At 41.4% G+C, this 22,556-nt stretch overlaps 1 protein-coding gene across 2 annotated transcripts in view; it reads right to left on the minus strand.

Moving 5' to 3' along the window:
• The window catches only part of LPAR3 (lysophosphatidic acid receptor 3), an 84,318-nt gene extending 80,939 nt beyond the window's left edge, over positions 1-3,379 (minus strand). The window contains exon 1 of one of the 2 annotated variants that reach the window (XM_069596345.1): positions 3,222-3,379. The gene's annotated coding sequence lies outside the window, so the exon portion shown is untranslated. Of the gene's footprint in view, positions 1-2,778 lie in introns of both variants that reach the window. The other variant, XM_069596337.1, reaches the window with a different exon arrangement.
• Positions 3,380-22,556: the final 19,177 nt, after the last annotated feature.

Raw genomic sequence — 22,556 nt, forward strand, 5'->3', positions numbered from 1 at the left:
TACAATGTACATTTGCACCATGTTTACAGAAATGTCAATATTTTAGGGTTTATCTAGGAGGGAAAGGAGGCAGCCAACATTTAAGGAGTACTTCCTGTACATCGAGACCCCAATAAGTACTTTCTCTTTTCATCTTGGGAGGTGGATATAATCTTCATTTTTACAGACAAGGAAATTAGAGAGGTGAAGCAAAGTATTCATAGTCGCAAAGCCTGGCCTGGAACAAAGGCTGGTCTTACTGCAAAGCCTAGCTCTTCTCTTTATACCACAGTAATAACGCCCTGGGCCTGGGCTCTGGCATGTAGAACCTTGCAATCAGACTTAACCACTCTGTTGGGTATAATCACAGTCCACAAAGCATTTTGAACTAATATATACTTCACAGAGAATGGCTAATGGGTAATTTGAGTTATAGCAATTCCCATTCGAGTTACAATGATTCCCCCAGCCACAGCCCGAAGAAATCAGACGCTAGGCTTAGATTATGGTGGATTTCTGCTCCAAGATGAGAAACCTGGGGGAGAGGCAGCCAGCCTCCGGCATGGGTGCACCACTCTGAGGGTGTGTGCCGTGACTGCTGACTGGCTATGGAGCTATGTGTGCAAGGGTTCCTCTGTGTCTATGAGTTTTGGGAAAATGAGAGAGGATTAGCATGTAGATTTTCAAATAGGTTATGATGAACATAAATGGAAAATTATCCCAGTTTGAAATGTTTTCGTTTTAGTCTTCATTTGTAGAAAATATACGTAGATCTAGTCAATTAAACATCTTGTAAATCATCCAGATATGTAAATTGTTCTTTAGTCACTAAGTCCTATTCAACTCTTTGTGACCCCATGGACTGTAGCCCACCAGGCTCCTCTGTCCATAGGATTTCCCAGTGGGTTGCCATTTCCTTCTCCAGGGATTCTTCCTGACCCAGGGATCGAACCCAAGTCTCCTGTGTGGGCAGACAGATTCTCCCACTGAGATACCAGGGAAACCTAGATATTTAACTAGACCTGACCTAATAATATAAAGAGAATGGTAACTACTACTTATGCATTTGTAAGTTTTAGAAATGTGTTACTTAGAGTTAAAGCTACAAAGTTTTGAATTCTAAAGACAAAAATAGAAAACCTGAAAAATGTGTTCAAATAACCTGTTTTTTTAGGTACTTGGTACTCATATGGACTTCCCAGGTAGTGCTGGTGTTAAAGAACCCACCTGCCAATGCAGAAGATGTAAGAAACATGGATTTGATCCCTGGGTTGGGAGGAACCCCTGGAGAAGGGAATGGCAACCGACTCCAGTATTCTTGCCTGGAGAATCCCATGGATGGACAGAGGAACCTGGCAGGCAACAGTCAATGGAGCTGCAGAGTCGGATATGACTGAGCATGCATTCACACACATGCACGCACTTGGTATTATACTGACATAGCAATGAATAAGTTATATCCAGATGACTGAATATCACCACATGATACATACAGTCGCATGGTACAAGAGACACCTCCAGAAGCTTATCTCAAGTATAGAAACCTCACTGGCAGGGGTTGCTTGCTGGTCTTTTTTAGAACAGCCCACTTTGTTTGGACAAGCATGGTGTTAATTGAGCAGAGGTGGTGTGTTTCTAACTGTATCGTTTCTGTTCAAAAAAAGGAAAATTCTATTCACTGGATCAGAACACACAAAATTGGATGCAATTTCTCATGAGAAGTAGGGTTAGCAACCCCTGATAAGTAGTTCACTGGAAAGCCCAATAACTCTCCTTAGCAATACAAAAGTTCATGCATTGATGACATGCTGTGCAGTGCATGAAATAGTAACCGACTGGTGGAGAGGGATCGCCTGTGACTGGCATTTACTTTATTCTCTGACTTAGAAAAGTAGGAACCGCGAGAAGCTGAAAGAAGCTCTTAACTTCTAAAATAATATGCCAAAGCCAGGTAATACCCAGGGCAGCAAAGAAGTGAGGGGGGAGAAACGCACAGTAGTGACAGTAGTAAGTAACATTTCGTGGAAAATGCCGTTTAAAAATGACCTACATGTTTTGGGGGCAGTTTTAATGATTCCCTTAATAAAACTAAACTGTTTCCAATACGCACAGTCACTCCTCAAAGTACTTGCTTGAGAAATTTCTAAGCAAGTTTAGGTAGTTGTAACTTGTTGAAGGAAAGCAATAAAGTAACACTGCTACAGAACAAAGCGCTTTTGTCTACCGATGGTGAGGGGGACCGTCAGGACCTTCCCTTACTCAAAGCACTGCCTCTGACAGTTACTAGTGAATTCATAATAACCATTTCCCAAATCTTTGGATACCTCGCATGGTTCGAACTGTTCCCTAACACACCGCCAGCCCGGAAGGAGTTGATGGCTGGAAAATGTTACATCTGTGGGCTCTACGGGAGAACCTCGTATTCACCATCGAGGGCTGCAAGATCGAGTTTGGGAAAGAGAGACCTATGCAAAGGCAGAGCGGAACCTGCGCCTGGCTCTCCGCTCCTCTGCGCCCAGCCCACCAGCTCAGAGCACGGACGGACGCAGCGCGGATTCCGCATCCCGACGGCTTTTTACTCCTAGCGGGAAAAAGGGAAGGCTGAAAGGGCAAGATGTGCTCCACGTTGCCCAAAGAGGTCTGTCCAAGGTACGTGGAATAGGTTTGGGGTCCGGGCTGGACGCCAGGCAACCCAAAAAAGCCGCGGGCTGGGCCCGGCAGAGATGAGCCCCGACCTCCCCACGCGGCCCGGCCGGCTGCAGCTCCGGGAACCCTCCCCGAGCTCCGCGCCCCACTCACCGCTCACGCTCGCCCGCGCCGCCGAGCCCGGGAACCGGGACCGCTGCTGCTGCCGCATGCCCTCGGGGCCGAGCGCGACGGGCGACCGGGGCCGGGCGCTAGCAGCGGCGGAGGACGCGGCGGGCGGGCGGGCGGGCGGGCGGCGGCGCGCCTCCTCTCCAGTGGCCGCTGAGACTCCCTGGGAACCCAAAGTTTGGCAGAGCGAGGGGCGGGGCCCAGGGGGCGGGGGGTCCGCGTCCCGCCCTGCTCCGCCTCTCCCCGCTCCGCTCGGCCCGACTGTTCCCACGGGAGAGCGCCCCCCACCGGCGAGGCACGGATCGGCGCTCGGGGCTCTTCAGGTGCCCTTCTGCCTGGGACTGGTCCTCAGAAGTGCGACCGGCCTCCAGGAGGAGATGGCACTCATTGAAGGACCCCTAGTACCCACAAGCCCTACAGAGCCATACCTTGGAGCCCTGTATTAAAGCACTGTCCCCCTGTACCTCTCCTCATTCTGCGGGGAGAGATTCCTTTGAAGTGGCTTCAGGAAAGTACAGCCCACGTGGGAGGCAGCTGGCCACTTGCTCTAAAACTCGAATCCCGAAGCCCTTTAAGGGAGCAGGCAGCCGCAGAGGCCAAGGGTGTTTACAGATATTTGATTCGGGGCCTTTCCTAGGCACCTGTTTATTGCAACAGGGAACAAAAAGTATTTAAAGTTCTTGTAAGAGAATTATGGGCCTCTTGGGGTCAAGAGTCTTGGATACTGTTTCTCAAAGCTGAAATTTAAAGCCTCCATTGACCCACCTTTGGTAAAGAAGGAAGGTGCAAAGTAAAACAATGTTTGTCATGAAGACTTTGTTCTCTCTAAAGTCTGCAAAGCAAAAAAGGCACAGACATGCAGAGAGTCGCGTTTTCCCAGTGACCACACAGGAGGGAAATACGGTAAATTGAGGTCCTTCCTCCTCATGCTTCAAAACCTTGGGAAACCCAGACAGAAGAGGAGAAGTCTTCCTGTAACCCTTTGCCATTCATTCATCATTCACTGCTGATATTGGGTCCTTTTGTATGCTAACTAGGAATCATATCCCAGGAAACAATCTGGATGATAACTTCCCTCTTACCATTAAAGAAATTCTGCTCCCCCTGCAAATAATAATGTTTTATTCTTTATGCAATGGATCTCATCCTGTAGGCCTAGTGTGCTTCAAACTTTCATAGAGATTGGGTTATATGTTCATCAACATGTGCCCAAAATATTGTTGCTTCTTCTGGGTGTGCAGAAAACGACTGTGGTGTCTTACAGATGAATTGTGTATAGAGAGATACAACTTGCAGTTAGTGCTAAAGATCATGTTTACCAGAACAAGCAAAACTCTTACAGACGATATATATGAGAATGAGGCCAGGGGAGTGAACAGCTCAACTCAAATAACAGTGCTGAAGGGCAGTGTGGTAAACATAAAAATTCTCAACCACCAGCACTTACCAAATGCTTGACTCAATAAATCTGTAGTATGTTGAGTGAGTAACTTGCAGGCTGGACTGGGAACTGTAAATACCTCATAGAACCTTCTTTTTGCTGGGAAATTTGTTCCAAGTTCCAAACAACTTATTAGCAAAGGGATTTTGGCAACTCATTATGTTGTAACTTGGGAACTTCCTGGACTGGAGCAACGCAAAGTGGAACAGGGCTCTTGTCGACCCAGATGTGATTACCTTTGATGTATGAATCCTTAAAAGGGAGAAAGGAGAAGGAAAGATGGTGAGCTGTGTTGCAAAAGAAAAAAGACATTCTAACTAGATGCTTTTTAATAAATCTGAGCAGAAGACAAGGAAGTGATGCGAGAAAGATATGCAGAGGGGATGGGGCAGGAAGAACAGCTAGTTTATTGACCTATAGGCAGGAACAGGAAAAAGGAGATAGGACGCAAAGGGCAAGTAAAGAGACAAATGTGGCTCTAAATTCTAGTTTTGTGGAGGGATTATCCACCAGATTCTGTAAATCCTTGTGGGGCCTACAGTATCTCACTTTTCTACCAAAAAAAAATTTTTTTTTAGTCAGTAAAACCAAATTAAAATTAACAGCAAAAAATGGTAAACACAAAGCCTGAGGATATGCTTTGCCTTAAAGATCACTGGCTGGAAAATCATTCAAAACTTTTTCAACAAACATTTACCGATCAGCTTCCTGTATACAAACTGGTCTAGTTTATGTTCCTGGAGACCCAAAGATTTATAACATTGTTTCTATGAGGGGAAAGGCAGGCCAGTGTAGGGGATGGATTCTACAATACTTGATAGAATGGAATAGTGATGGCTGGAAGAACAGTTATGACCTTGGAGAGCTTGTGTCAGCCAGCATTTACTTGGCAGGGAAGAAATGCTGCAAAATAAATAAATAAGCAAACAAAACTAAAACCAGGTCAGCCAGCTGCCATGATGAGAAGCCAAATGGGACATGGGCAGGACTTCTTCTTCTCAGGACTTATGGAAAGAGGCTCCTGTTCCTCAGCCCCCAGCTCAGCTCAGACCTCCAAGTATAGGGCAGGGGCTCATAGGTTTGTCTTTCTTACCTTTGGGAAGTATCTGAACTGAATCACCCTTCAATTTTGCTTATCTGCCCTAATTAGCAATGCTGATACTTAAAGCAGGTGAATGGTATAAGGAAGTGGAATGGCAGCTATAAAGTGAGATGTCAGTGGTACCTGAAATAACTGATCTGGAAGGTTCTGAGGAAAGCCTGAAGAAAAGGTCATTTCTAAAGAAACCAAAAGAAAAGATAGAAGGCACAAGGAAGGTGATGGCCATGTAGAGTCTCTCTCAACTGCAACTTCAAGTGGAAAGCCATAATGAAAGTCACAGGAATAGTTCAAAATACCAAAAATAAACATTAATCTAAACTTCATTTAAATTGAGTAAACCATCTCATATGACATGTATGAATCATTCAAAAATATCAGTACTTCTTAGATTTTGATCCCATCACTACTTACTTCTGCATATTTTTATCCCTGTACCAAGTGACCAATTTTGAAAATCATAATGGGGATCTTGCTTGCAGTTTAGTTCAGTTGTTCAGTCATGTCCAACTCTTTGCAACTCCATGGACTGCAGCATGCCGTGCCTCCCTGTCCATCACCAACTCCCGTAGTTTACTCAAACTCATGTGCATTGAGTCAGTGATGCCATCCAGCCATCTCATCCTGTCATCCCCTTATCCTTCCACCTTCAATTTTTCCCAGCATCAGGATCTTTTCCAATGAGTCAGTTCTCCACATCAGGTGGCCAAATTATTGGAGTATCAGCTTCAGCATCAGTCCTTTCAATGAATATACAGGACTGATTTCCTTTAGGATGGACTGGTTGGATCTCCTTGCAGTCCAAGGGACTCTCAAGAGTCTTCTCCAACACCACAGTTCAAAAGCATCAATTCTTCATTGCTCAGCTTTCTTTATATTCCATCTCTTACATCCATACATGACTACTGGAAAAACCATAGCTTTGACTAGATGAACCTTTGTTGGCAAAGTAATGTCTCTGCTTTTTAATATGCTGTCTAGGTTGGTCATAACTTTTCTTCTAAGGAGCAAGCGTCTTTTAATTTCATGGCAGCAGTCACCATCTGCAGTGATTTTGGAGCCCCCAAAAATAAAGTCTGTCACTGTTTCCATTGTTTCCCCATCTATTTCCCATGAAGTGATGGGACCAGATGCCATGATCTTAGTTTTCTGAATATTGAGTTTTAAGCCAACTTTTTCACTCTCCTCTTTCACTTTCATCAAGAGGCTCTTTAGTTCTTCTTTGCTTTCTCCCGTAAGGGTGGTGTCATCTGTGTATCTGAGGTTATTGACATTTCTCCCAGCGATCTTGATTCCAGCTTATGCTTCATCCAGCCCAGCATTTCTCATGATGTACTCTGCATGTAAGTTAAATAAGCAGGGTGACAATATATAGTCTTGATGTACTACTTTCCCTATTTGAAACCTGTCTGTTGTTCCATGTCCAGTTCTAACTGTTGCTTCCTGACCTGCATACAGATTTCTCAGAAGGCAGGTCAGGTCGTCTGGTATTCCCATCTCTTTCAGAATTTCCACAGTTTGTTGTGATCCACACAGTCAGAGGCTTTGGCATAGTCAATAAAGTAGACGTAGATGTTTTCCTGGAACTCTCTTGCTTTTTCGCTGATCCAGCGGATGTTGGCGATTTGATCTCTGGTTCCTCTGCCTTTTCTAAATCCAACCTGAATCTGGAAGTTCACAGTTCACATACTGTTGAAGCCTGGCTTGAAGAATTTTGAGCACTTTACTACCGTGTGAGATGAGTACAATTGTGCAGTAGTTTGAGCATTCTTTGGGATTCCCTTTCTTTGGGATTGGAATGAAAACTGACCTTTTCCAGTCCTGTGGCAACTGCTGAGTTTTCCAAATTTGCTGGCATATTAAATGTAGCACTTTCACAGCATCATCTTTCAGGATTTGAAATAGCTCAAATGGAATTCCATCACCTCCACTAGCTTTGTTCGTAGTGATGCTTCCTAAGGCCCACTTGACTTCACATTTCAGGATGTCTGGCTCTTGGTGAGTGATCACACCATTGTGATTATCTGGGTCTTGAAGATCTTTTTTATATAGTTTTCTGTGCATTCTTGCTACCTTTTCTTAATATCTTCTGCTTCTGTTAGGTCCATACCATTTCTGTCCTTTATTGTGCCCATCTTTGCATGAAATCTTCACTTGGTATATCTAATTTTCTTGAAGAGATCTCTAGACTTTCCCATTATATTGTTTTCCTCTATTTCTTTGCATTGATTGCTGAGGAAGACTTTCTTATCTCTCTTTGCTATTCTGTGGAACTCTGCATTCAAATGGGTATATCTTTTCTTTCTCCTTTGCCTTTCGCTTCTCTTTTATTCAAAGCTATTTGTAAGGCCTCCTCAGACACCCATTTTGCCTTTTAGCATTTCTTGTTCTTGGGGATGGTCTTGATCTCTGCTTCCTGTACAATGTAACGAACCTCTGTTCATAGTTCTTCAGGCACTCTGTCTATCAGATCTAATCCCTTGAATCTATTTGTCACTTCTACTGTGTAATTTTAGGGATTTGATTTAGGTCGTACCGGAATGGTCTAGTGGTTTTCCCTGCTTTCTTCAATTTAAGTCTGAATTTGGTAATAAGGAGCTCATGGTCTGTGCCACAGTCAGCTCCCAGTCTTGTTTTTGCTGACTGTATAGAGCGTCTCCATCTTTGGCTGCAAAGAATATAATCAATCTGATTTCAGCATTGACCATCTGGTGATGTCCATGCATAGAGTCTTCTCTTGTTGCAAGAGGGTGTGTGTTATGACCAGTGCATTCTCTTGGCAAAACTCTGTTAGCCTTTGCCCTGCTTCATTTTGTACTCCAAGGTCAAATGTGCCTGTTCCTCCAGGTATTTCTTGACTTTCTACTTTTGCATTCCAGTCCCCTATAATGAAAAGTACATCTTTTTTGGTGCTAGTTCTAGAAGGTCTTGTACGTCTTCATAGAACCGTTCAACTTCAGCTTCTTCAGCATTACTGGTTGGGGCATAAACTTGGATTACTGTGGTATTGAATGGTATGCCTTGGAAACGAACAGAGATCATTCTGTCGCTTTTGAGATTGCATCCAAGTACTGCATTTCGGATTCTTTTGTTGACTATGATGACTATTCCATTTCTTCTAAGGGATTCATGCCCATGATAGTAGTTATAATGATCATCTGAGTTAAATTCACCCATGCCAATCCATTTTAGTTCGCTGATTCCTAAAATGTTGATGTTCACTCTTGCCATCTCCTGTTTGATCACTTCCAATTTGCCTTGATTCATGGACCTAACATTCCAGGTTCCTATGCATTATTGCTCTTTACAGCATCACACTTTACTTCCATCACCAATCACATCCGCAACTGGATGTTGTCTTTGCTTTGGTTCCATCCCTTCATTCTTTCTGGAGTTATTTCTCCACTGATTCCCAGTAGCATATTTGGCACCTACTGACTTGGGGAATTCATCTTTTTGCCTTTCTTTTTGCCTTTTCATACCATTCATGGAGTTCTCAAGGCAAGAATACTGAAGTGGTTTGCCATTCCCTTCTCCAGTGGACCACGTTTTTTCAGGATTCTCTACTTTCACCTGTCCATCTTGGATGGCCCTACATGAATGGCTCATAGTTTTATTGAGTTAGACAAGGCTGTGGTCCATGTAATCAGATTGGTTTAGCAGATATGAAAATACATTATAAAACCATAATAACTAGGATGCCCCTTGGACTCAGATTTATGATTTGCAAAAGTTGGGTGCTCTTAATCTTCAAAGGGCTAAATGCTGAAAGAAACTGAACATAAAAAATTTTCCCATAAGCAATCAACTAAAAGAAAACAGATGAAGAACCAGACCATCCTCCCTGAAGACTAGATAAGGTCCTCCTTGACTGGAGAGGAGAACTTAAGAAGAGGAAAAGTAATACTGATATCCTTGAGCATGAAGGTGCTGACTTCTCACCATTCCTCAGGCTAAATTATTAGAGAAATATAGATCCTTCCCTTTGGTTATGAACCCAGGATTAGTGTGGTAGACTGTATTATTTAAAAACATAAGCTGCCCCTTTTCTGGGGAATAATTATAGTTCTCTGCCTATCCATTTGACTTCTTTGGTCAATAAAGTGTGAGCTGTGCTACTAGCCAAAACCAAGTTCACCCTGTTCCCTCTTCCTCTGCTCTGATATCAGCAGTGTCCCAGACAGAGTCAGTTCCATCAACCTGGACCCAAGAGTGAAGAGGGCAAGAACCAGCAGTACCATGCCTGACCCAGGAGTGACATACAAGTGAGAAATAAACCTTTGTCCCTTTGTGCCACTGAGATTTGGGGAGCATTTGCCACCACAGCAAAACTGAATTTATCCTCATTAATACAAGTAGAGATATACCGTGCCCTGCTGTCCATCTGAGACTTGGGTAAGAAACACTCTTGCCTCTGTGCTCCATGCTGCAGTGATAATGGAACAGCAGTACTGGTGACATGGCACAGCTAGACATAGGAGGAACTGAACCCACTGTCTGAGTTTTTTGTGGGTCCCAGACTGATACAGAACAACACTGAAGTCAGTTCTGTATGGAGAAGTACGTGAAGGGAAATCCTGGCAGTGGGTATACCAGGAACTGAGCCAGGATCCAAAGACTTACCTCTTAAGAGAAGGTACACCATGTGTTCATCACCCACTCATTCTACCCCAACACTTGGACACTAATAAGTCTGTTCAGGACTTATTTGCTGGGGTAGGGAGAAAATGGGAGGGGCAGAAACCTAAGTATTAACTTCAAATGACCAAGACTGATGAAGTTGCCTGTCAGTGATAGAAATAGGAGGTTCAAGGTAGATTTTAGATACACTTTTAGGAAAATAGTTACATGTTTGCCTGCCTAAGTTTGCATTCTGAGAAATGTATGCATATGACACCAAGATAACTTTAAGAGTACATCATGGAGGTTGCGTGTATTCAGCCACAGTGAGGTGCTAAGGGTGTAGGCAGACAAAGCTGAAGCCATGCATAGACAATGAGAACACCTTATGTAATAGGCCAGCTTCTACTCCCAAACCTGACACTCAAGCTACCACTACATATTTTCCCTGGGAAGCCATCAAGGACCTGTGACCAGCAACACTTTCAGCTGCACAAATATTTATTCTAGTAAACCTGAAAAAGGAAAAGCAAACAGTTGTAAATAAATCTTGTTAGAATTTTCTGCATTCCATGCACTAAATATTTTTCCTTGTTTTGCAAAAGAATGCTGTAATATGACCCTAACATTCTTATCTCCAGGATTGATTGTTTCAACTGGATTTCATAGCCACTGGCTGGGTTAATATTTAATGTTTTGGTATAATTTGAATAATAACACAAAAGACTAAGATATGAATGGACTCCAGAAGTGATTTGAGCAATTAACCTTTAGTCCATTTAAAACAGAGAATTGATTCATTCAACATAGAAGATCAAGAGAAATTTTCATTCTTTTTTAATGTGGAGAAGTTTTAAAACAAAAAATTTAATATAAAATACAATAGGATTCTATGATTTTATGAAAGAAGCACATTGTAATAATCACATCACATAATTGTATACTTGGGTTTGCAGTCATTAATAAATAGTTTTTCCTAACAGACAAGAAAATGTCATAATAAATTATTTTCCTATAATTGAATATATTTTTTTAAGAAGCTCAATTCTCAGCTTCCTTTTAATTTCTGGGATGTAGCTTACTTTGGTAATGTTGTATTGTGGTGGGAATGAATACAGTGGAGGTAAAGAACGATGAGAGAGGCATGAATATTAATAAGAATAATTATTCATGCATGTAGGAATAAATATTAAATAGCTAAATATTGTGAAAGCCAAAAAGATTTTTAAAAAGACATTTTATAGAACTTTATCATAGGAGACTATATTAATTAAAGTAGCTATAACTTTGAAGACTTTCTGTCGGATTCAAAAACTTTAGTATGCTCTACTATGCTCAGCTAACTTTAGTATGCTCTACTTTTAGTGTTCACTAGTTATACAAACTTGGCCAGTCTCACTCGATCTTTACAACTATAAATGTAATAACGTACATATCTCAAATTGAAGTGAAAATTAGCAAGAGATAGTATACTAATTTTTTTAAAGATGAGATTATTACCAGAAAATAAAGCAGGGCTATCTCATGAAGTTAAAAGGATCCATTCATCAAATAACAGAACTTCAAAATGTATGAAATAAAATTTAACAGAACTGAAAGGAGAAATAGACAAATTCATACTCATAGCTGGAGATTTTAACATCTGTTTCTCTGTAATTATATAACAGGTAGACAAAAAACCAGATTATAGATGGTTTGAACAACACTATCAACCAACCTGACCCAGTCGGCATTTATTAAACATTATACCCTCCAACTACAAAATACATGTATTTTGAAGTGCGCATGTAACCATCACAGTTAGACCATTTTCTGAATCATACAACAAGTTTCAATGAATCTAAGGGGACTGAGATAATTCTCTGGACAAAATGGTAATCAATTAGAAGCCAGTAACAAAAATATACCTAGAAAATCCCCAAGTATCTACAAATTAAGCAATATGCAGAAAATAGCCTATTGGTCAAAGAAGAAATCACAAGAGGATTTAGAAAATATTTTGAACTGAATGATAATGGAAACATTACATACCAAACTTTATGGGCTGCAGCCAAAACAATATTTAGCTTTAAGTACTGATATTAGAAAGAAATAAAGTTCAAAAATCAATGACCTAAACGTCTAACTAAAAAAGATGGAGAAAGAAGAGCAGAACTTCTCTTGGGCCCTTTTCCAGTGAATCCCCGACATTCTGATTTCAATCACTAGGTCTTAGTTTTCTTTGTTTTAGAACGTCATATAAATAGAATCATATGCTGTATCTGGCTTCTCTCATTCAGCTTAACACCTTTGACATTCACCCCAGTTGTTGTTATATCAGTAGTTCTTTGCTTTTGTTGTTGTTGAGTAGCATTCCACTGTATAGATATAAAAAAATGTGTTCATTCACCTGTTAATGGACATTTGTGCTATTTCTAATTTGGGGCTACTATAAATAAGACTGCTCTGAATATTGCCATACAAGACTTTTATGGACACGTGTTCTCATTTCTTTTGCGTAGAGAACCACAGGTAGAATTGCTGAGTCACAGAACAGCAATTAATAAATAGGTTTTTAAAAGACTGTACCATTTAACACTCTTTTTGGCAATATATAAGACTCCCGATTGGTTCACTTTTCGCCAATACTGGTTTTCTTTGTCGCTCTAATTTTGATCATTATAGTGTGTGTGAAGTGGTGTCTCATGTTTCTCTGGTGACTTTTCATCATCTTTTCATGTGCTTATTAGCACTCATTTATATTCTTAAAATTTCTGTTCAAGTGTTGTGCTTGTCTTAAAATTGGGTTGTCTTTTTATCATTATTCTTGTGTCTAAAAGTAATCACAGGATGCCTAATTATCTAATGATAACTATAATATTTATGAGACTTGTGTATGACTTCACCCAAAAGGCAGGGAAAAGGCCTCAGCATGCATCAAGTTTAAATGGGAATTAAGAGAAACGTTACATTTATATTTTGTTTGCATCTTATGAGATCAGCTCGTGCAAGACTTTGAACATATAGCAAGACACTCTAAAAAGAAAATAAATCAGTACAAAAAGAAAACCAAAAGGAACATCTAGGAATGAAAAACTGAGTCCCTGCAATGGAAAAAAAAAGAACTCAATGAACCACTTGAACAAAAATTTTAAAACCACTGAAAAGAGAATTAATGAACTGAAAGATATTTCTAAAGAAATTCATTATATACTGTGCTGTGTGCAGTCATGTCCAACTCTTTGTGACCCCATGGACTGTGGCCCACCAGGCTCCTCTATCCGTGGGATTTCCCAGGCAAGAATACTGGAGTAGGTTGACATTTCCTTTTCCAGAGGATCAGGCCTCCTGCATTGGCAGGCGGATTCTTTACCACTGAGCCACCAGGAACGCCTTTAAAGAAAGATTAGGAGATACCAAAAAGAGAAAGTTCAACAGGTTTGTAATCAGAAAGGCAGATAAGAGAGAATGGGCAGAAAGAAATACTATTGTTTTTAAACTAATGATTCAGTATTTTTCAGTTGAAGAAAGACATGCATTTTTGATTCAAGAAGCACAGCTTTCTCAAACAAGTAAATTTTTAAACACACACACACACTGAAGTAGTAAAGATGAGTAAATCTTAAAAGCCACCATTGAGAAAAGACAGATTACTTACACTAATAACAGTTCTCAATAACAATAGACTAGTACAGTGGAATACCATTACCATTTAATTGAGTTTCCGGTAAAGAGTTACATATTGAAAACTGAGTTACATATGAAAACATAAAAATGTTTTTCAAATGAAGATTGAGACTCAATTAAAGAGCTACTCAAGGAAGAAGGAAATTAAACCCAGAAAGAGGAAGTGGTTTGCAAAGAACATTTCTACTATGGAAACATTGTCTGTACCAGATAATAAGTAAAAATCATAATTAATGAGGGAAGGGAGGTAGCAAAAGGAAATAAATTACTAGACAAGAAAATCATGTAAGACAGACAGTAAATGGAAAATGAAGGTGACCTGGAACTAAAGATCCAACGTTCTAATACTATTGAAGAGACACATCAAGATTTTGATTAACTTGAGACTGTTCTAAGTCAGGTAAAAGGTTCAAAAGTTAAGAGTAAATACCAAAAGAAAAGGAATAGAAGGGAATAAAGAAACGCTCCGTTAATCCAATAGGAGGAAAGAAACAAGGAAAACAGAGCATAATTTATGAAAAACAAAAATTAGGATTGTACAAATATGTTCAAATATATTTATTGTCACAGCAATATAAGCAAAATAAACTATCCAGTTTATATATAGATACTTTGATTGAGCCAGCAAATCCAGCCACATGCTATTTGAATGAGAAATATTTAAGTCATAATGATAAGAAATATATGGTAGGCAAAGATTAACCGAAAGAAAGACTCTATCAATACCCAGCAAGAGACCTGAAGGCAAAAAGTGCTATTTGAAATAAAGAGAATCACCACATATGTATTCTCCAAGAAAACACTTTGCTTAAAAAAACAAGGGGCGGTTTTGCCTATGAAAAGGTCTTCCTGTGCAAACTTTAGAAGAGTATTCCTATTGGAAAAAAGTAATAACCCCTTTCTATCCCATCTCCCAGATGAATCAGATCTAGAATTACTGTTTGATTCTTCTGTCTCTCCTTTTAAATTAAACCATACCAATCTAAAAGATTTTAAGCTGCTTAAAAAAGCAAATCATATTGAGTGCTAGTACTGTTTTATTTATTAAATCCTGATTGCAAAGAGCAGCACAAGGAAATATAGATTTAAGTGAGGGCTCTCTGCAGGTTGGGGACACTGACTTTAGTGTATCAGCAATTATTTTAACATATTAAATATTAAAAATTATGAAAGAAATGAAAGTTTCCAGGCAGGACAGTAGGTAGTTTCAGAAACTGAGTTCCTCTCATGCCAGGTTTCAGATCCATTTCTTATAATGCATGGGCATTTTAATTAACTTTATTTAGTTTTTTGGTTTGTGAAAGAACATAATTTCTCCATATATAAAATAAGGATAATAAAACTTGCTCTATCTAGTATAAGATTGTTGTGAGAATGAAATTAAATAATGTATGTAAAAACCCTTTGTAAACATTTAGTACTATGGAACTGTAAGGTATTATTATAAATCCATGGTCCTAGGATGGGTTAGTATTAGAAAGCTTTATCCACCGTTTCTTGAACATGTCTGTAAAAATCTCAATTACTCGTTATTGGTGCTTTTACTAATGTTTAAGAGTAAAACTACTCCCATTTATATAGTTACAAAAATGTAAGTAAATCATGGCCCAGTAAAATAATTCTCACCATTCACCTTTCTCTCCCTGGAAACACATACACTGTAGTTATACATACACCAAAGAGAAGTGTTTTTTCTTAGTTGTTGGTTTTGTAGCTCTTATGAACCTGACTAACACATCTGACCGATCACGTCACTCTCATTTAGGTATCCCTGAATTCTTGAGCTGGAGAGCATGACTCTGGCAAAAACAAAAAACGAAAAAAAAAGGGCAGTCAGAATTGTTGTGAAGAAGGGGTGAGGTGGAATATGCAGGGCATATGATATAGGAATGTTCCCCCCAAAACCAACGGCCACCTTCTTTTCCTGTAAAGTCCATGGATTCACACAAATGGATGTGCAGAAAGACAAGGTATGCTGACCTGTCAAAAAGTTGAGAGCTGGGTGGATAAAGGCAAGTCGCTCCGTCTCTCTGAGCCTCCACTTTCGTAGAATAAGGGTAAGAAAGCCTGCTAAACAGGGTCTTCAATCCTTAGCTCAGTCTATCTACTCTTGCACTTGAGGAGATCAGGTCCTCTTTGTTAGCTACCACCAACACCTCGGATTCACACTGGGGCTTTAACTACTTCTTCTCAGCCCTTAGTTTCTCACCCCTTTGCAGACGGTCAGTCAACTTAGAAGCAATCTGTCTTTATAAGCATCCTTCTCGCCATATCTTCTAAATCTCTGAAGGATCCTGAATCATCTTAGCTGCAATGGCATTCATGACCACCAGGACGCACCCCCAGGTCACCAACAGTGAAATCTTTGGTACCTGGGCCACCACCTTGTGTCAGAGACTATGTGTCCCCCACCTGCCACTGAGGATGATATCCTCTTCCTTCACCAGGGATGACTTAACCCAGTCCCAAATCTTCACCTTACTACCTGTTTCAATCACTTCTTTCCATATTACTGTGTAGTTTGCACCCTTCAAGAGGCAGATGCCAAGACAAGATGGGAAATGCAAGAGAATTTGTAGGGAGGGTGAGAGGCTGTGGCTGTGAGGGGGAAATGGGAGTGAGCCAGAGGAGGCAGGGAGAGCTGTCAGACAATGCTGGTCTGACCTCATGAGGAGGGAGGAGAAGATAAAGTGTCAGGTGGGAGAGTCTTAGATGCAGCCCAGTTCCAGGAGGAATTCAGTCCGACTGATGGAACGCTATCAGAGGGGTGCCCATCTAGCAGAAATGGGCCTGCCTTGTGATCGTTGCTGGATTCGCCCAGTGGCCAGAGCAGTCAGTGAGGTCTCCACACAAATGGATTCTGAGCACAGCGGCCAGGACAGTCATCATGTAGGCTCCTCACATCTGGAGATTTGAGTTCTGTGTTTTTATGTCCACTATGATGAGGGAGGAAGAGGACAACATCTTGACAGGGTGGTCCAAATAGATATCATCCATGAGAGCACAGCAGTATCATGCACCTCTAGATAGATACCTTGAGGATGAAACTGCAATGCCTTTGTGGCCTTCCTGCCAAAAGTATTTAACCTATATGTAATCATGAGGAAACATCAACAAATCCAAATTAAGGGGCTAAATGTAACACAGGACAACAAAAACATAGTTGATGTACAATACATATAAGTTTCAGGTGTACAACATAGTGACTCACAATTTTTAAAGTTATACTCCATTTATAGTTTTTCAAAATATTGGCTATATTCCTGGTGGTGTACAATATATCATGTACACGTGCAAGCACGTGCGTACATGCTTAGTCACTTCAGTTGTGTCCAACTCTTTGCAACCCTATGGACTGTACCCACCAGGTTCCTCTGTCCATGGGATTCTCCAGGCAAGAATACTGGAGTGAGTTGCCATGCCCTCCTCCAGGGGATCTTCCCAATCCAGGGATCAAACACACAGCTCCTGTATCTTCTGCATTGCAGGCAGATTCTTTACCCACTGAGCCACTTGGGAAGCCCATATCCTTGTGTATAAGAGGCTATTCTTGATCTTAGGAAATACATGCTGAAGTTTTAAGGCATAAAAGGGCATAATATATATAACCATCTCTCAAATGGTTTCAGTTCAGTTCAGTCACTCAGTCGTGTCCACCTCTTTGCGATCCCATGAATTACAGCACGCCAGGCCTCCCTGTCCATCACCAACTCCCAGAGTTCACTCAGACTCACATCCATTGAGTCCGTGATGCCATCCAGCCATCTCATCCTCTGTCGTCCCCTTCTCCTCCTGCCCCCAATCCCTCCCAGCATCAGAGTCTTTTCCAATGAGTCAACTCTTTGCATCAGGTGGCCAAAGTACTGGAGTTTCAGCTTCAGCGTGATCCCCTCCAAAGAAATCTCAGGGTTGATCTCCTTCAGAATGGACTGGTTGGATCTCCTTGTAGTCCAAGGGACTCTCAAGAGTCTTCTCCAACACCACAGTTCAAAAGCATCAATTCTTCGGTGCTCAGCTTTCTTCACAGTTCAACTCTCACATCCATACATGACCACTGGAAATACCATAGCCTTGACTAGATGGACATTTGTTGGCAAAGTAATGTCTCTGCTTTTCAACATGCTATCTAGGTTGGTCATAACTTTTCTTCCAAGGAGTAAGCGTCTTTTAATTTCATGGCTGCAGTCACCATCTGCAGTGATTCTGGAGCCCAAAAGAATAAAGTCTGACACTGTTTCCACTGTTTCCCCATCTATTTCCCATGAAGTGATGGGACCAGATGTCATGATCTTCATTTTCTGAATGTTGAGCTTTAAGCCAACTTTTTCCCTCTCCTCTTTCACTTTCATCAAGAGGCTTTTTAGTTCCTCTTCACTTTCTGCCATAAGGGTGGTGTCATCTGCATATCTGAGGGTATTGATATTTCTCCTGGCAGTCTTGATTCCAGCTTGTGCTTCTTCCAGCCCAGCATTTCTCATGATGTACTCTGCATATAAGTTAAATAAGCAGGGTGACAATATACAGCCTTGACGCACTCCTTTTCCTATTTGGAACCAGTCTGTTCCATGTCCAGTTCTAACTGTTGCTTCCAGACCTGCCCCAGTCCAAGGGGTCGCAAAGAGTCAGACACGACTGAGCGACTGGACTGAACTGAACTCAAAGTCAGCAGTTGCATGTGCACCTCATTCAGGGTATCTTTCCAAAAGATACTTTTGACTTTGCCAGTGATCAAATACTGTACTGAGGCATGAAAAGTACATGAGTGATATTAAACACCTTTTAAACTGGCTCTCCTGGCTTCTGGCCAGTGAGATGAAAGAGGTGCTGAGTCGAGATTTATGGGGTGGCTATCTTTTTTCAATCACAACTGTCTAGTGATTCATTATTGCACATGCCAGCAACTCTACCCTAGTGGATGCAATTATCTCTTTCATTTTCATTTTCTTTTTTTTAAAAGAGCTAGTTGAGTACGTTTCTAAGTGTGGGCATGTTGTCTTTGATCCATTAACCAGTACTCCCATGCTGGTTGACATAAAGAGGGTTGGGAGGGAGGGGATGATCACTCTGCCTGTGTGCATTTTAAGTTGAAAAAATTTTAAAATAGATATAAGGTCAAAAAGGACACACCCAGACATCCAAGATGTCCCTATCAAGCTCTTATTTTCACAATTCTTACACACACACACACACAACAGGTTTATAGCTTTAATTTTTATCTCTTTTCGTCTGATGTGTCCAGTTTATCCTTTTCAAATCTTACTTACCTCCATTATCTTCCTGACATTACATCAACCTTGTGCTCTAGCCAGCTCTAAAGATGGACTGCCTGAGTCCGAGTCCCAGCACTGGTGGTTACTGTTGTGTGACTTTGCACGAGTTCCTTGACCTCTCTGTATTCTCAGCTTTATTATCCCTGTAGTACAGATAATGATTCTGAGGTTTCAAGCATCTTGTTTTAAATCACTTGGCAATTTAGTGTAAGAACTGGGAGCTTCCATGGAGATTTCAACTCCCCTACAAAAAAACAGATTCGTTTCCACTAAGCACTGGTATTGTGTGAGTTGGAGGAATGTTGCTTAACAGGGTGTTGTTTGAAAATAGAAGTCACATTTCTCTTTAAGGAGGTTAAACATTTTTTCTGCCGTTCAGTTCTGTTCAGTAAGCATTATTTAGAAAGTAGGCAGAAGAAAGGGGAGTGGGAGAGGGCTTTGGATCAGAAGATTTGTATTTGAAACCAGGCTCTGTTACCTGATCTGTGCTCAGTTTTCTCTTCAGTAAAATGGAAATCCTGATATGTAAGCTATAAGTTTGTTGGGATGAGTAGCAACAATATGTGTTGCTAGGCATTGAACATACTAGGCATTGACCATAATATAGCCTTTCAAAAATATACTATTCTTTCTGTGCTTGCTACTCATCAGGAGCTTTGCTATATACATGAAATGCTCTCAGTTGTTCAGTCGTGTCTGATTCTTTGTGACCCCATGGACTGTACCTGCCAGGGTCCTCTGTCCATGGAATTTTCCCAGGCAAGAGTACTGAAGTGGGTTGCAATTTCCTATTCCAGTGTATCTTCCCAACCCAGGGACTGAACCTGCATTTTCTGCATCTTCTGCAGGGGCAGGCAGATTCTTTACCACTGAACCACGTGGGAAGCACCTTATCCATGAAATACAGGAAGGCAAAAAATTTACTCCTTCTCTTTGGGGCTCACCCTCCAGAAATTTGTAATGGTTCTTCACAAAGTAAGGATAGTAGCCAGTCAAGTATGTTGCAATTCTTTTTTCCCAGGGCACTGAAATTTTTTGTTTACATTTTTAATTCTCTATAAATTTTCCTTTTTGTGTAGTAAATCTACTTGATTTTTCTTGTATGGTTGATTTGCAGCTTTAAACTCAGAAAGCCCCTCTCTACTTCTTGAATCAGATCAATATTCATCTCTGTTTCTTTCTGGTTCTTTTACAGTCTTCATTTTTCACGTTTAAATCTTTAATCCATCTGGAATTTATTTGGCTGCATTGTTACAAGGTGCTGAATAGTTATCTTTTTAAGACACCTTCTTAATGATGCTGGTTGATGGGACTAGTTTATTTGACTTAAACTCATTTCTATCTCAATAACTTACCCTCTGAACTGCCTGCTGTGCACTTGAATTGTCCCACCTTGAAAAGGCCCATAGGACAGAAATATGTCTATCGGGTATTCCCATTTAGTTGATTTACTTTTAGTGCAGAGTAATAAATGTCAGCTCTTTTGTCTCAATCAGATAAACATAGAAACTGTGACACAGTATTTTGCATAAAGGCTAGAAGTTAGTGTCTCCCTAAGCCCAGAGAAAAGTGTAAAAGAGGGCGAGCCAGGTCATCACCCATTAGTCACAACCCTGCCCCCCCACCCCAAACTTCCCTCATCTGCCTGTCATCTCTTCCCATGTGCTCAGCTTTTCCAGATGGACTTGGAGCCATTTATGCAAGGGAGCTAAAAGTCTAGTAGAAGAATCATTACTGATCCACCCATCCCTGCCTCAGTCCGTTACTGCGGTTTCTTAAATACTGTTCCAGAAACTTGACTTTCTTGAGAAAAGATGTAGCAAACAGTCTCCATGTTAGTCTGGCCAGAAAGACCAATGCATTTTCCCCAGTATCGGCCTCAGGCTGGGTAGCCTCACTGTGCAGGAGCAGCTGTAGACATGATGGTTTGCCCCACAGCGTCTTGCTGGTCATCCAGCACCTTTAAGGCCATGATTTGGCCCTCTGAGCATGCCAAGAGGTGAACCCCCAAAGGCCAAGCCAGGCTGCCCACTGTGACCCTCAGGGTAGTCAGTGTAGAGCTTCGAGAATTCTCTCTCGCCTCCAACACCCAGGTTGGCTCCCCTGACCTCCAACTTTGAGAGGTGAGGAAATCCTTAATAGGGTTCTGACCCTGCCAACATTCTCATCCACTCCACAAATTAAGGAAGTGTTGAGTCTTCCACCTCTGGTCCTCAGGAAGTGAGTTCACTAGACTGTGAAGGAGGCACGACTGGGGCTGGTCTCAGCACAAACTGCTGACCTTCTCTGCAGGGTCTGGAAGGCAATGGTGCACTCGGGCACTGGTACACGCTATGTTTTCTTCATTTGTGAGACGGAAGCCATGCCACCCTCCCTGCTCTGCCCGCAACTCTCCCACCCCTTACTTCCCCTAGTCTCGGGCTCCCTGGGCCCAAGAACATTCTTCTAACATGACTACATTCACTACAGACCTCCAAATCAAGGCAGTGGGGGTGAGCACCACAGTTTCTCCTCAGAGTCCCTCCATCAGCTCCCCTCCCCTGCACCGCCCTGCACCCCAGCTCCACAAACTACCCCAGACTAAGGAGCCATCGACCCAAGGACCTCCCAGCTCTTTCCTGTGACACCCTCCTTTCCCAGGTGCCACACTCAGTTCTGACCTTTGTGACCACACACCCAAATCTTCACGGTTGTTCTGGGTAGGGGGCAGGGAGATAGAAACTTCGGAAAGTCTGTGTGCAACCCGTAAGCTTCAGACTATGGATGTCAGGCTGGCTTTGTTAGAAGTCACACACCTGCAAGTCTCACAACCTTGACAGACATAAACTGTGGCTGGTCAAGGTCAGGGTGCTTCAGAGTATATGTGTGTGTGGAGGAGATGGGTAAGGGTGATACGGAGACAGTCATGAATAGATAAGCTTCAGAGTGTATGCATGTGTGGTATGTGTGGAGTAGGTGGGGAGGGATGATGCAGAGACAGTCTTATTAATAGATAATCTTTTAAATATGGGGGAAGGAGAAATAGCATATGATAGATATATGCATTCAACCCATTCCTCCTAGTAAGTATATTACTCAATAATAGAAGTTATGAAAAGAGACCATCCCTCTAAATGCACAGTCTAAAAGCATAAACTCCCAGGGAAATGACACAGCATTTAGCAGGGAAATCTTTTAAGAAAGCAAAAAATATACATATGCAGGCAGACAAAACAGGTATATGAGAGAGGTACATTCCTTAGAGACAGTTTTAAGCAGGCTTCTTATTGGGCTTGTTTTGAGTTTAATTACAGGATAACAGCATCACTTAAAAAAAATTTTAATTTGGATGATTGTAGCAGCTTTTTAACTGATTTTCTCGCTCATCTCACACCACCCCAATCCATCCTTCCCAGTTCTACCAGTTCTACATTTTCTGATCATGTAGCTCCCAGGTCTAAAGCTTTCCTTTGTTGTTGCTTGAGTCTCATCTTTTAAAATTTTCCCCAACATTGACCTATATTCTGACCACCCGAAAACATAGTTTCCCCATCTGTCTGGGTTCTCTTTCAGCTGTCTAAGCCATTGCCATGCCATTCCTTTTATCCAGAAAGCCCTACCCCCACCCCCATCATGGCCATCTGGTCAAATAAAATATATTATTCAAGTCTCAGTTCTAGCATTGTCT

Source organism: Ovis canadensis, chromosome 1, assembly GCF_042477335.2.
Source record: "Ovis canadensis isolate MfBH-ARS-UI-01 breed Bighorn chromosome 1, ARS-UI_OviCan_v2, whole genome shotgun sequence".
Lineage (NCBI taxonomy): Eukaryota > Metazoa > Chordata > Mammalia > Artiodactyla > Bovidae > Ovis > Ovis canadensis.